This window comes from Dermochelys coriacea, chromosome 7, assembly GCF_009764565.3.
Source record: "Dermochelys coriacea isolate rDerCor1 chromosome 7, rDerCor1.pri.v4, whole genome shotgun sequence".
In the NCBI taxonomy this organism is placed as follows: Eukaryota; Metazoa; Chordata; order Testudines; family Dermochelyidae; genus Dermochelys; species Dermochelys coriacea.
Genome location: NC_050074.1, coordinates 41039340 through 41057065, shown reverse-complemented (window position 1 = coordinate 41057065; position 17726 = coordinate 41039340). Strand labels below are relative to the sequence as shown.

General features: G+C 41.1%; 1 long non-coding RNA gene across 1 annotated transcript; it reads left to right on the top strand.

Moving 5' to 3' along the window:
• Positions 1–281: 281 nt before the first annotated feature.
• Positions 282–16344, top strand: LOC122461055. The gene is made up of 3 exons (XR_006282755.1): positions 282–405; positions 14533–14536; positions 16334–16344. It is a non-coding gene; the product is annotated as an uncharacterized LOC122461055 (long non-coding RNA).
• Positions 16345–17726: the final 1382 nt, after the last annotated feature.

Here is a 17726-nt window from a genome sequence, read left to right as displayed (position 1 = left end):
GATCCACGTAGATTTCAAATTTGGCCTCTAAAGGACACTGTTGAGCTACAAGGTTAACAAAACATTGTAGTCCACCTGCTATTGTAAATATTTTATGATAGTGCTCGGGAATATGATCAGAGGCTTTTCCATGATTGCCATTTCTGTCCCGTAGGTTAGAGAGACCAACACAGAGCAGTGCAGCATCTATCCTTGAAAGAATTTTTTTTTCATTTGTAAGAAGTGAGGGTTATGTTTAATTTTTTGAACTTATCTCAGGAGTGAAAGACCATCTCAGTCTTCATAGGTGCTGGAGCTAGGGGTGCGGCACCCTCTGGCTTGAAGTGGTTTCCATTATATACAGGGTTTACAGATTGGTTCAATGGCTCTCAGCACCCACACTATAAAAATTGTTCCAGCATCCCTGTCAGTCTTGGTGATTTTAGCCTTATCAGTGTTCCATAGTGCCAGAATTTGGGCATGATTAGTAGAGAGAATAGACACTAAGAGGAAAGATGGTTCCAATGGAGCTAACAGGCGATACTGGCAGTAGAATGACTGTACCTAACTGGATGAAGAATTTGGGTTAAGCCAAGGAGAAACAACTAAGATGTTTTTATACCAATGCAAGGAGTGTAGATAGCAAAATGGAGGAACTAGAACTACTGGTGCAAGAAGTGAAACCAGATATAATAGGGATAACAGAAACATGGTGGGATGACTGGAGTATAAGGAGTGAAGCGTATATGCTGTTCAGGAAGGACAGAAATAAAGGTAAAGGTGGTAGATAGCATTGCATGTTATTGATGAGGTAGACTGTAAAGAAATCAGAAGTGATGCAATGGATAAGAGTGTTTGGGTCAAAATCACTTTAGGGAAGAAAGCTACAAGATGCTCCCCTGGGATAGTGCATGTGGTATTTTACAGATTTTCCAGGATCTGTTTGGGATAGGGATAGAGACCTCTTTAATGTTTTAATGGAATAAATTCTGCTGAGAATTGCGTGATTGTGGGAGACGTTGATTTCCCAGATATAGATTGGAAGACACCTGCTACTAATAATAGTAGGGCCCAGATTTTTCTGGATGTCATAGCTGACAGCTTTTTTCAACTAATAGTCACCGAACCTACAAGATGTGATGACATTTTATATTTGGTATTGGTGATTAGTGAGAATCTCATAGAAGAACTGGTTATAGGGGACAACTTGGTTTGAGTGATAACGAGCTAATTCAGTTCTAACTAAATGGAAGGATAAACAAAAACATATCTGCAACTAAGGTCCTTGATTTTAAAAAAGGGCAAACTTCCTCCATTTTTTTAAAATTAGTTAGGGAATCAGAGTGCACTGAAAAACTCAAGGATCTGAATGTGGAGGAGGCTTGGCATTACTTTTTAGACAGTGTTGCAGAAACTATCTGAAGCTTGCATCCCAAGAAAGTGGGGAAAAAAATTTGTAGAGAACTGTTGTAATCCAATTAAGAGAGAGCAGAAAGCCTACAAGGAATGGAAGAGAGGATGGATCTGTAAAGCAGGCTACCTCTTGAAGGTCAAAAAAAAAAAAAAAGGGTTGGGTGGCGGGGGGGAGAGTGAGAGCTGCCAAAAGCCAAGCGACTTGGACCTTGCAAAGAAAATAAAACCACTAGTAAAAGATTCTGTAGCCATGTAAATTAAAAATAAAAAAAGGGGGAAAAAAAAGTGGGACTGCTAAACTCTGAGGATGGGGTGGAGATTAATGATAATCTAAGCATAGCCCAACACCTAAATAAACAGTTTGCCTCCATTTTTAATAAAAGTAATTAGGAGTTTAGGGATAGTGGCAGGGTGGCTAAGGGAAATGAGGCTATGGAAGTAGAAATTACCACATCAAAAGTGGAAGTCAAACTCAAACCACTTAATGGGACACAATGGTGGGTGACTGGATAATCTCCATCTAAGAATATTAAAGCAACTGGCTCATGAAATCACAAGCCCAGTAGCAAGAATTTTTAATGAATCTGTAAACTCAGGGGTCTTACCCTATGACTGGGGGAATTGCTAAAATAGTACCTATTTTTAAGAAAGGGAAAAAAGTGATCCAGGAAACTACAGGCCTGTTAGGGTATGTCTACACAGCAATGCAACCCCCTTTACACCCACACACCAATTGCGAACCTAGGACTTGAACCTAGAGTCCCAGGACCCTCCAGGGCTGGAGGGTCCAAGCCTGTGTTAAACTGGGACCTATGATCTGAGCCCTATTGTTTTCCTGCATGCACGTGGCCCAGGCTTGACTTGGAACCTGGAAGTCCTCTGGATATATCCCAGAGTTCCTTGGCGCAACTCCCTTAGTCCTCTCTATGCTGACAATGTGTGGTGCAGTCTATTGCACTCTATTGAAAATGGAAGCCACACCTCCCTTTGCAAACAGCAGCAGCTCAGGTCAGCATTAACCCAGGTCTGCTAAGCACCAGTCTGCAAGCATGCTATCAGAGAGCCTGCAGGGTTTTCAACGGAGACTGATCAGATGAAACTTTTTGCAAAGGGAGCTGCTTCCTGGTCACAAGAGCACAGCCATATTTTGGCATGCTGCCTGGGTGCCCCTGCACATGCAGCCCAGGGAGGGCACTGGGGATCCAGGAGCAAGTGCCACAGAACAGAGCAGGACAAAGAGCTGCCTTGCAGGGATGGGGAGAAGCAGTACTCCCAACTCAGCACAGATGGGGGAGGATGACCCGTAATACTCTGGCCACTCCCCCTTCCTGCAGAGCTGCTGCTTGGTCCCTGCTCCACACTCTGGCCCCCCTGCCCTCACTGGGGCTGCATGTGCAGAGGTGCCTGAGCATTGTGCACTGAGGGTGGTGAGTGAGAGCCAGCCTCAAAACTTCCCCACAGTCTCCTGGGGATCCTTTGGCCCTGCCTTCCAGAGTGCAGTGGGGGGCAGGGATAAGGGATCCTGGGAAGGTGCTGGAGCACACTGCACCCCAAGCCCTAGGGATGCACTTCACTGCTCCACAGCCAAGCTGTGGGTATGTGTGTGGTTTTCATTTGAAACCTTCATTTTATGTCAGACTTCAAAATAAATAGACATAAAAACCAAACAAAAACACCTTCATTGACCATCCCATGTTAAAAATTAAGAATTGCAAAGTTTAATTTTAATTGTTTGATAGCTCTGGAGACTGATGTCCTAATTATCGTCAGAACAGGTGCACCTGGATAGTTTCCTGCCAAAGTGCCTGAGCCTAGAGGCGGAGAGCCCAATTCTCAGATTAGATGATAGTTCAGTATAAAGTCTCAGATTGCAGTCATTCTACCTGAGTCCCATCAATAGCACCGTAACAGTTAGGAAACAGGGCGGGCAATAGAGTTCTCCCACAGTGCAACACATTCATAGGGCTAGAGTGTGGACACTGGAAAGGGAATGGATGCTAGGCATTTGGGGTTAGTTACTTTGGCTCAGGTCTGTGCATTGCAGTGTGGACCCCAGAGCCCTAGATTTTAGCAAGGGTCAGAAAATCCTAAACCCAGTGTTAAAAATGTAGTGTAGAAGCTCAACGCAGGGTTCCCTGACATGCGTAAGCTGACTCGAGTCCCAGTAACAGTAGGCTTTTGTTGTGTAGACATACCCTTAGTTTGGCCTCGATTGTATGCAAGGGTCTTAGAACAAATTTTGAAAGAGAAAGTAGTTAAGGACCTAGTGGTAAATGGTAATTGGGATAAAATGGTTTTACAAATGGTAGATCATGCCAGAGTAGTCTCATCTGTTTCTTTGAGAAAATAACTGAAATGCGCTTAAATCTAATCTACCTGGATTTCAGTAAGGTATGTGATACAGTTTCACATGGGAAATTATTAGTTAAATTAGAGAAGATGGGGATTAATATGAGAACTGAAAAGTGGTTAAAGAACTTGTTAAAGGGGAAACTACAACGGGTCATGCTGAAAGGTGAACTGTCAGGCTGGAGGAAGGTTACTCAGGGATCAGTCTTGAGACCAATCTGATTTAACATTTTTTTAATGACCTTGGCACAAAAAGTGGAAATGTGCTAATATAATTTGTGGATGAGACAAAGTTGGGAGGTATTGCCAATATGGAGGAGGACCAGAATGTCATACAAGAAGATCTGGATGACCTTGAAAACTGGAATAATAGAAATGGGATGAAATTTAATAATGCAAAGTGCAAGGTCATGGATTTAGGGACTAACAACAAGAATTTTTGCTATAAGCTGAGGACATATCAATTGGAAGTGACAGAGGAGGAGAAGGACTTGGATGTATTCGTTGATCAAATGACTATGAGCCAGCAGTGTGATGCAGCCGTGAAAAAGGCTAATGCAAGGTATTTCCTGTTGAGATAGAGAAGTGTTAGTATCATTATGCAAGGCACTGGTGAGACCTCATCTAGAATACTGTGTAGAATTCTAGTCTAGGATCATCCAATGAATGGAAAACCTACCTTATGAGAGGAGACTTAGAGCTTAGCTTGTTTAGCCTAACCAAAAGAAGGCTGAGGGGAGATATGATTGCTTTCTATAAATACATCAGAGGAATAAATATCAGGGAGAGAGAGAGAGGAGTTATTTAAGTTAAGCGTCAACAATAACCCAAGAACAAATGGATATAAAACTGGCCATCAGCAAGTTTAGGCTTGTAATTAGATGAAGGTCTCAAACCATCAGAGGAGGGAAGTTCTGGAACAGCCTCCCAAGGGGATCAGTGCGGGGGGGAAAAACTAACTGGCTTTAAGATTGAGCTTGATAATGGAGGGGATGGTATGATGAATCTGCCTACAATGGCATGTAGCTGATCTGCAAGTAGCAAATATTTCCAATTGCCGGTGATGGGACACTAGATGGGGAGGGCTCTGAATTACTACAGAAAATTCTTTCCCGGGCATCTGGCTGTTGGGTCTTGCCAGGGTCCAACTGACTACCATATTTAGGGTGAGGAAGGAATTTTCCCCTAGATCAGATTGGCAGAGACCAGGGGTTTTTTATCTTCCTCTGCAGCACGAGGCTTGGGTCACTTGCAGCTTTAAACTATAGTAAATGGTGAATTCTGTGTAACTTGGTCTTTAAACCATGATTTGAGCACTTCAGTAGCTCAACCAGAGATTATGGGTCTGTTACAGGAGTGGGTGGGTGAAGATCTGTGGCCTGCAATGCATAGGAAGGCAGACTAAGTGATCATCATGGTACCTTGTAGCTTTAAAAATCTGAGTATATGTTGTGAAAGTGCTATCACTGATCAGTAGTATTGATAATGGTGAGCAGTTGTCTGAGCAGGATTTTGCTACATGTAGTGTATCTGTGGGTTTTTTCTATTTTGGTTTCAGCATTATAAGACCTGTAGCCGAAGGTGTAGATGCCTTGCCATCCAATAAAAATACAATGCATAACCAGAACAACTATAACAAAACAACACACCAGCAACATAGAAGATCCAGACAGCAAAAAACCACAACAAATGAGAAATCTATCACCCTGATTCCCAAATACATAAGCTAAACCGCAGCCACCCCAGCCCTGTCAAAATGGTGGCTTTTTGCAATGTGCCCTGCAAGTCCATCACTGTGAGCTATTTTGGGTCAAAGAGGTTGGAGGAGAGTGAGTTTCCAAGTCAGAGTAGAGTACACGGAGAATACCCTGCCAGCAGCCGCTCTCTTACACTAAACCAGCATCTTTCCATATCACATGGAGAGTGATGGGGATGGGGGTAGTTTCTGAGGTCATGGGTCATTTAGGGCTTTATACAGCAAATCAAAAAAAAAAAGCGTGTTACATTCCCTGTAGAACCCAGTAGACAGCTGGTGCAAATCATGATGCATTGCTGTCATGTGCTCTTGATAAGATGCTCCATTTAGTGTAGAATGTGGCAGCTTGCTGGTTACCTTCAGCCTCCAGGTAGATGTGAATTCTTCCAATTCACGTGAAGCTGAAATGTAGTAAAAGTTCATAGCACAGGCAAGAGTTACTTTAATAAAATGCAGCTTTATGCTTACATAGTATATGCCATCTGCTGACTTTAGAACTCTTTAAAATATTGAATTTAATTGAGTCTTTTCACTTCTGGGAAGTATTGTCTCCATTTTTTAAAATAAGTAAACGAAAGCACCTAGAAGTATATTGACTTGCTTAAAGGCACCGCGAGTCAATAGAGAACAGAACCCAGGAGTCCTAACTTCCAGTGCCCTGCTCAAAGTACAGGACAATACCCCCAATGTTAAGTCAAATTGTTTCACTGTGGAGTGAAGAATACTCAGACACATCAAGATAAAGCTCCCACACCATCCTTAAATTGCCTACATTTTGCTGCATATATGCAAACGTATATAATCCAACCTCAATGCCTGGATTGGGATTTAAATGAGTCTTTTATAATATCTAGGCAAAGCAGTTTCAGTCAAGCAGAAAACTAGATGAAATACATTTAATGTGCCTGCTATTTGAAATCTCTCCCCGCCACCTTGTTCATTGATGTTGACCACTGTGTGCTGTAACCATCACATTGTGCTACCTAAATATTGCACATACAGTGGAGAAAGACAGTTCATGGAGGAGGCAAATACAGAGGTGGTGTCCAGGACAAGAATTGCCACCTGTCAAGCACTTAGCTTTCCAAGGCTCATATTCAAATCACAGTGCTCTTATGTCTGATAATCCTTGTAGAGGGTAAATTAACATTTATTTTGCCTTATTTAACTTGACTCTTAAACAGGAAACCCTTTTCCAAGTTGGATCTCTGTACAACTCTCTCATCTTTGTATGTTTGAACTATTTTTGTGCGCTCGTGATGATTTGGTAAGATTCTCTTCCTTGCATTTGCAGTACCCTCCAGTCTATTCCTCATGTTCATTACTACTTTGCTTGGAAGAGTTGATCCTGAGTGCCCCACTGACTTCTAATTGCCTATTAATAATTTATCTCTTTAAAGTTGCCTCCCTTCTCAGTGCATTATACAACAATAAAATACAATATTGTGATGCGGACATTGTAGGAACGATTACTAATCTGACTTTAATGGGTTATTCATGATGTAAGGTACTACTCAGCCTGAGTAAGAATGTCACAATCTGGTCCTATATGTTACAAAACTAGATGATCAAATAGACGGGAACCAAAAGTAATAAATAAGGAGCCAGCAATGCTCATTCCAAACAAGCCAGGGACCAATGAAAACCTTAAGAGATCTTTCTTTAAAGAGGGGAGAAACAGGTGGAATAAATTAAAGGAGATTCTGCACGGGCATCAGCATTTGGCCCCCCACAGCTTGGGGGCAGGACCTACATTAAGACAAAAGAAATGAGTAATGCTAGGCATTGAGTTGGGGAATGGGGCTACGGCTGTAGGTTTCAGGAGATCTGGAGCTTAGGCACATGTTTCAAGGCTTTTTCTTTTTCCCCTTCCTACCTCTTTCACTCACAATCCTCCAAGATTTATTTACTAAATCATAAAATGTTTCAGGGCTATAATATTAATTTAAGCTCTAAAATATTTGGTATGAGGAAATGTGATCCTATGAAGTCCGTATAGGTCACATTCAGTGTGATGTAAAACACATTTTATCTGAGGTTGCAGATTGAAGATCTAGCCTCTCAGCATCTGAAGACCAATTTTCCCCAATAAAAGAAATGTTCCTTGCTTTTAACTATTTTAAAGTTGAGTCATTTCCTGTAAATACACTGAGCATAATAAGGATATAGGCATGAAACAGTCTGTACCAGCATTTTAAAAAAAAGTTTTACATTGTCGTTTTTGTACACTTGAAATACGTGCCAGACTAATCGTAGAATGCCTTTTAAAGCTTAGCAAGGCCAGTGAGTGTTTTGTGCAGATCTTACATATAAGTTGTATTTAACATTTCTATTTAAGTTTTCTGTGTGCTCAAAAATATGCATAATTAATCTCTGCTGTTTTTATTGTAAGCATATGATAAATGAACAGAAAAAAATTATGAGAGATTGGTGAAGGTTTGTCATGTCTGCCTGCTATCAGGAAGCCATAAATCTGCATACTCAAAAAGTTTGTCACAGTATAGCTTCATTTTTATTCAGATCCCAATAAATGATATAATTAAAGAAATATTAATCTGTATTAAGTACATCTACTTGAGAACTCCCTTATAATTGTAGTACTTTGTAATGATTATGGTGTAACTTTAGCTTAGAATATCTGATTAATGTATGCCACTGCAGCTCATTAAAAGTAAGTAATGTGCATATACAATCTTAAAGATGTTTCAAGGAATGGTTGATTGTTTTGCTTGTGTCTTTTTGCTGTTACAAAATTGAGTGTCTTTTCCCTTATGGGTACAATGCTGTCCTGTGCAATAAATCAACCTTTTCCCCCCAGTATTGTATCCAGAAAGAAGGCTGCACAGCTGGGGTTTGTTTTCTTGGGTCTTACATAACTGTACAAACACTTAAATCCATCTCCTCTGTATGTCTACAGCTTACAAGACCCCGGGGAAGCCTCTGCCACTGCACAGGGTTCTCTTAGACTCTCATATCAGACTTTAGATTGTTAGTTCTGCCTTTAGTGCAGGAATTTCTGGACTTGTCCTTAATGAAGTTCACATAAAATTGTATCAAAGGATAGATTTTTTTTAAATAGGACTTTTTAATTGCTGCAGGCAAAAATGGTGAAATGTTTGCTGTATGTAGGGCATTTCAGAACACACACACAGAGTAACAAAAAAATAGCAGCTGTTACTACATAAAACCCAACAACATTAGACCGTGATAGTCCACAGTACAGGGCACCAATGATAGTCCTTTGCCCATGTGTCTTCAGGCTGTCAATCCTGGGCAACTCCCATCCCACTCTAACCTACTTGGTTGCTTTCTATATGTTTGGAAGAAGAAGGAAACAACTCATGTAACAACACAGTATTACTGGATGTAGAAAAAATGGTTTAATGGGACCTCTACTTCTACAGTCTCTAACTGGGAAGAGCAGGGCCCAAGACATACTATGGATCTAGATCTAATTTCCCCAAAGTGTACATAGATCATAAGGCCAGAGGGGTCCACTGTGATCATCTACTCTAAAAGACTCAGTGTCCTAGCCACATGGCTCACACCAAGACACAAACAGAGCTTCCCATACGGAAGGGCTCACAGCCTAGCTGTACAATTCTCATGGAAAAGGGACAGACGAAACACACCACTCATTAATGCCCTCTACCTCCAACACAGTCCTTCCGCAGCTATGTCCTCCTGTTTGCTGGGTTTGTTTGCCTGTTGAGATCCATGTTTTCTAAGCAGAATTAGGACAGCTAGTTGTCTAGTAAGTTGTTTAGTGGGTTTAAGAGTTAAGGTGAATTTGAATGGCTGTAATACCACACATTAGCAGTACTGAAAGCACTATAGATTTCCTAATATAAAACTGCACAGGATCTTGCCTTCTACTTTGCAGAACATCTGTTCCATTGGGAAGGTAGATGTTAGTGTTTTATCTGTAACTCTTTAGATGCAACAAAACAGTTTGTGAATGTGGAGAGAGGAAAAAGTCGCCACTGACCAACAGCTACCAGTGCTAAGACTAAAAGTGAAATATGATTTTTTTCATAGGATGTTCCCAGAGCCTAAAATATGCAAGTAAATTCCATGTTCAAATAATAGTTTCTCACTTCCACTAATGACTTGGGATAACTGGTTTGTGCAAAATAAGAATCAACTTAAACCTTCCCCACACTTGTATAGATCCTGGTCCCTTTACTGAGTTTTGAAAAAAGTTCACTTAACTTTTTTTGTTCTTTATTTTAGGCAATATACTGAAACACTGTGATAAAAGCTTGCAGGAGGTATTTCTGATCCTTGAGATATTTCTGTTCTACCAGGAACTACTGGAAATAACATAATTATCCAATATGTCTGGAAAAGCTCAGATCAACTCCAGAAAAGCTTTTGGAAATGGAATTTCCAAACATTTTGATGGGTTCATACAGAAAAATTTGTTACAACCCATATAGGTCAAGAGATACTGTGATTACGATACTCTTTATCTTAGGTCAAATTTATGAGTCTAATTTTGTACCTAAAAATGCCTGAACAGTGTAACCAATGTGTTGCTGACATGCTAGTTGGGCACATGGCATAAGCAGCAAGGAAAGTTCAAGGTTTGTTCTGTACAATTCTTCAGAGCACATTTGTTCTTATGTACATATTTTGTTTTTTCAGAATATTTGCATTCATGTCTGAAACACCATATGTTCAAGATATATGATGGAATAGCCAAATGAATGCACCTAATGTAAAAGCACCAAGAGTCACATTTTTCAAGATATTTAGGAGCCTAAGTGATCTTGGTTGTACTTTCAATACATTGGCAAGTCCCTTTATAAAAGTTTAAAAATTCCAAGCCTGAATTTTTAAAGAAGCTAAGCATGCAACTGGATACACACATGCAAAGTCCATGATTGTACATATCTTTTGGATAATTGCATACACAAAGGGAATGGCTAAATATTGTTATTTGTACATCCAATTAGCCATGTGCAATACTGGTCATGTGGGGCCAAATTAGCCATGTGTTTTTGTGCACATAACTCTACAACTAATTTAAAAAAAAATCTGGCCCTTAACCTTTTTGTTTAATGATAATTAGCTGAGAAAGCAGGCTAATACCAAATCCCATACATAAGTAGGGAAGTACTCCCATACCTGGAGATACACACAAAGGTTCAGGTAACAGGAATGTCAGATTGACAGAGCCAGAAGAGTACCCAGAAGTCACCTACTACAGGACAGGCCCAACAAAGAAAACAACAGAACGCCACTAGCCATCACCTTCAGCCCCCAACTAAAACCCCTCCAACGCATCATCAAGGATCTACAACCTATCCTGAAGGACGAGCCATCGCTCTCTCAGATCTTGGGAGACAGACCAGTCCTTGCTTACAGACAGCCCCCCAATCTGAAGCAAATACTCACCAGCAACCACACACCACACAACAGAACCACTAACCCAGGAACCTATCCTTGCAACAAAGCCCGTTGCCAACTCTGTCCACATATCTATTCAGGGGATACCATCATAGGGCCTAATCACATCAGCCACACTATCAGAGGCTCGTTCACCTGCGCATCTACCAATGTGATATATGCCATCATGTGCCAGCAATGCCCCTCTGCCATGTACATTGGCCAAACTGGACAGTCTCTACGTAAAAGAATGAATGGACACAAATCAGACGTCAAGAATTATAACATTCAAAAACCAGTTGGAGAACACTTCAATCTCTCTGGTCACTCGATCACAGACCTAAGAGTGGCTATACTTCAACAAAAAAGCTTCAAAAACAGACTCCAACGAGAGACTGCTGAATTGGAATTAATTTGCAAACTGGATACAATTCACTTAGGCTTGAATAGAGACTGGGAATGGATGAGTCATTACACAAAGTAAAACTATTTCCCCATGGTATTTCTCCCTCCCACCCCACCCCCCACTGTTCCTCTGATATTCTTGTTAACTGCTGGAATTAGCCTACCTGCTTGTCACCATGAAAGGTTTTCCTCCTTTCCCCCCCCTGCTGTTGGTGATGGCTTATCTTAAGTGATCACTCTCCTTACAGTGTGTATGATAAACCCATTGTTTCATGTTCTCTGTGTGTGTGTATATAAATCTCTCCTCTGTTTTTTCCACCAAATGCATCCGATGAAGTGAGCTGTAGCTCACGAAAGCTTATGCTCTAATAAATTTGTTAGTCTCTAAGGTGCCACAAGTACTCCTTTTCTTTTTGCGAATACAGACTAACACGGCTGCTACTCTGAAACCTATAAAGTTACCAACATCCTAGGACACTAGGAGGTTTTACATCTGGTTGGCTAAAAAGCCAGTTTTAGGGCTCAATAAAAGAAACTGAGAGACTTTTTACAACATGTTGTAAGAAATTAGAGTACTATCCTAAACAGCAGCTTTTGGCCAAAGGTTGGAAAAGTGAGAAAACAAGAACCAATATTAATCTAAAAGAAAAGCAGTTTATTAGCAGCATTAACTTTCTTTTATAGTGACATGGATTACTCTGAATGGAACCTTATGGCTTTCAGATTAGTTACCTTGACAACCACTAGTCTGACATAAAGATTTAACCTGCAGACCACTTACCTTACATATATATACAATAAATCTTGCTGTAAACCATGTTTTTGGGCAACTTGGACTTGCCTTTGTGATGTTGTGATCTTTTGTTATGTGTGCCTTAGGCTAGCAGTACAAGTGTAAAGGATAAGTGAGCATCCCAGCAAAACAGCATAAATGTTGCTGGCATTTTTCACTGTAAATAAGATATTTCAAAACTCTCTCATCCACAAAATAAGAGAGGTCTTCTTAACCAAAAAGCAGCAAGCTAAATCTGATATTTATATTATGACCATTGGGACCATTTCCGTGTCATGTGTTTGAACTTGCTAAATCCATCTTGACTTGTGACAGGACTTTTGTAGTATTGATAAATATTTTGCTTTAGGATTTTTTCTATAATGTTTGTACAGTAAATTTTTGCCAGAACCAGTGATGACAACTAGCACTTACATCAATTATTCCTTTTTTCCCCTGGGAAAATATTGTAGAAAGCAAAAGATTTACTTGTAAAAATAGTGGACTGTTCTGTTGAATCAAGCATGTCAATAATCTCGGAAAATTCTTATCAATATTGACCTTTTGCTGTTACCTTGTGTCTTACCTACTTAAAAGTTAAACTTCTTGTCTGAATTTTGCCTTACATCTGAGATGTCTCCAACCTAGGTCCAAGGATTTAATCATTAACCAAATTCAAAATGTAGCAATTCTTTGTCACTTTGACCATGTCTCCAAGAGTCTGAAACACAATCCACCCAGATTATTTTATCAGTACCTGACTCTGAATACAAACCACGTAGCTAGAAGAAAAATAAGGAGTCGTCTTGTTAGAAGTCAAATTGTGATTATGTCCAGCTCCCCAAAATAAAATCTGAAGTAGCCGTATGTCTGAATTGTAAGATAGCTCCTACTGTAATGTAATATTCTGTGGCACTCTTTCTTGGGTTCCTGAGATCTACAGTGCCTCCATTTTATTTAAACACAAATGCTCTTTGCTTCAACATTCAGCATCCATATCCACTTTTCTTCTATCTACTTTTTCCTTTGTCTTCCCCGCCGCTGAGCAGACTGAAAATGCGGTGAGCTGATCCTATGACAAAACTCTTGGGCCAGAGATTGAAAGAATGTGCTTGCAACAAAATAGAATTGTGTGGCATTGACTTCTGTTCGTGGAGGGACGGACGAGGACAAGCCAGACAAAGGTGACAACGATGACTTTTTCCTCAATAAGTAGACTTCTGCAAATGATGTAAATGTTTATAAAAGGATCATCCATACTTTCTACAAATCCTTCTAAATTACTTGTCATGATGGCCTCTGTACAGAGTAATGCATAGCATTTTGTTTTTAAAATCAAAGGCCACTGCCTAATAAACTTGTCCAGGAACGTAAGAGAACTGTCAGAGAATTTTTGTAAAACTCTAAAATACCTCTTCTGTTATACTGAAATCAGTTGTTTATAATAATCTCTTAAAAGCTTGAAACCAGACTGTTTGAATGTTATAATTCTTGACGTCTGATTTGTGTCCATTTATTCTTTTACGTAGAGACTGTCCAGTTTGACCAATGTATATGGCAGAGGGGCATTGCTGGCACATGATGGCATATATCACATTGGTAGATGCGCAGGTGAATGAGCCTCTGATAGAGTGGCTGATGTGATTAGGCCTATGATGGTGTCTCTACGTAAAAGAATAAATGGACACAAATCAGACGTCAAGAATTATAACATTCAAAAACCAGTCTGAGAACACTTCAATTTCTCTGGACACTCTATTACAGACCTAAGAGTGGCTATTCTTCAACAAAAAAAACTTCAAAAACAGATTCCAATGAGAGACTGCTGAATTGAAATTAACTTGCAAACTCGATACAATTAACTTAGGCTTGAATAGAGACTGGGAGTGGATGGGTCATTACATAAAGTAAAACTATTTCCCCATGTTATTTCCCCACCCCCCACAGTTCCTCAGACATTCTTGTCAACTGCTGGAAATGGCCCACCTTGATTATCACCACTAAAGGTTTTCTTCCTCCCTTCCCTTTCCCCCCCAGCCTTGCTGGTAATAGCTCATCTTAAGTGATCACTCTCCTTACAGTGTGTATGATAAAACCCATTGTTTCATTTTCTCTGTATGTGTATATAAATCTCCCCACTGTATTTTCCACTGAATGCATCCGATGAAGTGAGCTGTAGCTCACGAAAGCTTATGCTCAAATAAATTTGTTAGTCTCTAAGGTGCCACAAGTACTCCTTTTCTTTTTGCGAATACAGACTAACACGGCTGCTACTCTGAAACCTGTTTGCTGTATGTTTCAGGCAACAGCTTTTTAAGATTAGGTGTGTACTAGACATTTCCACCAAATACTAACTTCTAAAGGAACTCTCCTTTCACTTAGTTTCTGAACAAGTGCTTTTCACTGCCAGTTCATCAACTTTGATGTCAGGTTTAACATATTGCTTAACTGTGAGAATGCTTTCCAGGCAGGTGTCAGATATACTTTAGAAAGAAATCAATCAGTAATTTTAGTTGCTCTTCTCTGTAACTGGGGTCAGTCCAGAAAGATCAGCAATTTGGGCACTGTTTAGATTGTGATGTCTGGGCTATAAAGTTGCTTTTCACACCAGATGGTGGTTAAGTCTATCTAACAGGCAAATTTAGGCCATTCCAAGGGCATTACAGCTAGGTACACACCATACTATACATTTTCTGCTGTGACCCTAGCTCCAGCTGTATGTCTTTTCCTCTGGTGCTGAATCAGAGGTGATACAGAATGGAAAGGGAGGCCAATGAAATATTAGCAGCACAGTGCTGTATTCTAGTATATTTAAGAATCTTGCAGTCAGACATCAATTCTCTCCAAATGAAAGTCAGATTTTTTTAAGCCAACTTCTCCCAATCTCTTTCTGTAATGCATGCCATATTCAAATTTTATGTATGAGAAGATGCTTCCTCATGGGGAACGTTAACTGATTATTTGTTTGGTATAAATCTTCATGGACAAACTTTGAGGATGTGTTACATTCATCATCTTAAGTTATAACTGTTTTAACTCTTAAAATCTAGGCAATATTAGGAATGGTCTGTTTTTGGATGGGAGACTTCCAAGGGAATGCGAGATTACTGGAGGAAATTGTGCTGGTAATTCAATCGGTGGCATTCTTCTCTCTAGGTCAGCTTGATATTAGGGGGCACTGTGCTGCTGGCAGCTAAATGTTTCAGAAGAGATCTGAAACTGTAATACTGACCAATTCTGATAATTAAATATCTCACTTACTTATAAAAGGATGCGAGGCTGATCCTGTTAGCCTTGCCAGACTCCATTTTGGTTATAATTGTGTTTTACCTACTTAATTCCCAGCCACACTTTCAGTTGGATAAAATGTTCTGCCCTTCCTCTCTTACGTGGTTGCTCATTCTAGCTGCAGCTGCATTTTAATAGGAGGAGAAATGACTGCTGTGTGTATACGGCGGGTAAGATGCGTTGGGATCATTGGGGATGGAAGGTGTGTTGTACTATATAAATATAAGGTTTCAGAGTAGCAGCCGTGTTAGTCTGTATTCGCAAAAAGAAAAGGAGTACTTGTGGCACCTTAGAGACTAACAAATTTATTAGAGCATAAGCTTTCGTGAGCTACAGCTCACTTCATCGGATGCATCCGATGAAGTGAGCTGTAGCTCATGAAAGCTTATGCTCTAATAAATTTGTTAGTCTCTAAGGTGCCACAAGTACTCCTTTTCTTTTTATATAAATATAAGTAGTTATGTTGTACACATGTTTCAGGAATTTCAGAAGAGACCTCAACATTTAAGAAATAGGGCTTGTAGCGGGGTGGTTACCCACTCCTGCCCTGTGTGGGGAGAGAGCCAGGGCTGAGGGCAAGAAAAGCTAGGCTGATTGGGGAAATGGCCGCAGCTGGGCCTATAAAGGGGCTGCTAGGCTGAAGCTTAGCCAGAGTCTCTCTCTGTGTTCAGAGAGAAAAGGGCTTGGCTGCAGGGACCTGAGAGAATACCCAGATTGGAGCAGGGCTGAGGGGGAAAGGCCAGGGGAGCTCCACCCTGGAAACCCCCAGGCTGGGAGGCCTAGATTAGGGCCTATTAGGTACTGAGGTGCAAGGGGGCAGCCCATGGGTAGACAGAGGCAGCACGTCCACACCCCTTCGCCTGTGATGAGGGGCTGATACACTGCAGTCTGCCCCGGGGAGCAGGGCTAAGCGATGACTGGCAGTAGCCCAGACTGAGGTGAAGTGGGGGTAGTGGGTGAGGGTTCCCTGGGGAGGGGAGACCCTCAGGAATTGTTGGGGTTTACTGCCAGGGGACAGCACCCCAGTGGGAGGAGGCACCGGGTCCTGGGAGGGACTGGGGCCAGCGGTAAGGTGGATCACCAGACGGCAGAGGGCGCTCCAGAGGCTGATGAGCTAATTCCGAAGGACAACCAGCAGGAGGCGCCACCTGGTGAGTCCGGCTCTATTACAGGGCTATCAATTCTGATGTTATTGGTTAACAAATTGGCTGGTGCACATTGCATTGGCACCACTTAGAGCCTTGCTTTGTAACTGTTCTTTAAATTGATCTTCTATTTTGTTTTGTGGAGATAAGTTGTAGATGGTGAAGATGTTCCACTTGTCAGTGAAATGGAATGGGAGGGTGGGAACAATTGTGTGTTACAACCATACGTCTAGATGATTCAACCACAGGGAAGTGCTGTAATGGCAAGAGGGTTCTGTGGTTGTCATACTCTCTGCTGCTTCCCATGTTGTGAACTAAGTAGATTGTCTTTGTGATGTTTCACTCCATATCTTTATGAAAATATGATTATGATATGAATATGATATAACTGAGATGTTTTATGCAAGATGGGTCTTGTAAGGTACCATTGGAAAGGTTATGATTTACTGAATGTGATTATCCAATTTGTATACTTGTATCATTTCTGTATCTAAAGTTAGAAATATGGACTATGTAACAATTACAATGGGGTGTATATTGGGAAAACACCCACCAGATGACAGGCCATCAAATTTGATGAGCCATCAGGCAGGAACAACAAAACCATGAAGATACTAATCTCTCTCCCTCCTGGGAGTTGTCCAGGGAAGTAACTGTGGGTATGTCTACATTGGCAGAATTACAGCACTGGCAGTTACAGCGCCTCTCAGAGAGCATTGAAGGGAAACTGCTGTTGTGTGTTCACACTATCAGCTGCCTGCGCAATAGCATGTTCACACTTGCAATGGTATTTGGAGCGGTGCACTCTGGGCAGCTATCCTACAGAGCATTTTTTTCTCTTCTGCTGCTAAGAGTTGTGGGAAGACGGAGGGGGTTTTGGAGCATCCTGGGTCCTGTCCCAATGCCCCCTGATGCATTGCTTTGCATCCCAGCAATCCCTGTGCTTCCATCCGCTTTTGGAGCCATCTTTCAACGGTTTGTGTACTGCATGCTCTGCCTCTCGGTCTGCAGGAATGGATCCCGAACTGCTGACCAGTATGTTGCTCGCTCTGACCAACACATCATGAGTGGCAGTGGAGTTATTCCTTAAACTACAAAGGCAAGAGGAGTGTGACATTGATCTCGCCACATGTACTATCTACAACACAAGATTGCTTCTGGATTCATGGAGGTGCTGACCACAGTGGAACGCCGCTTTTGGGCTCGGGAAACAAGCACTGAGTGGTGG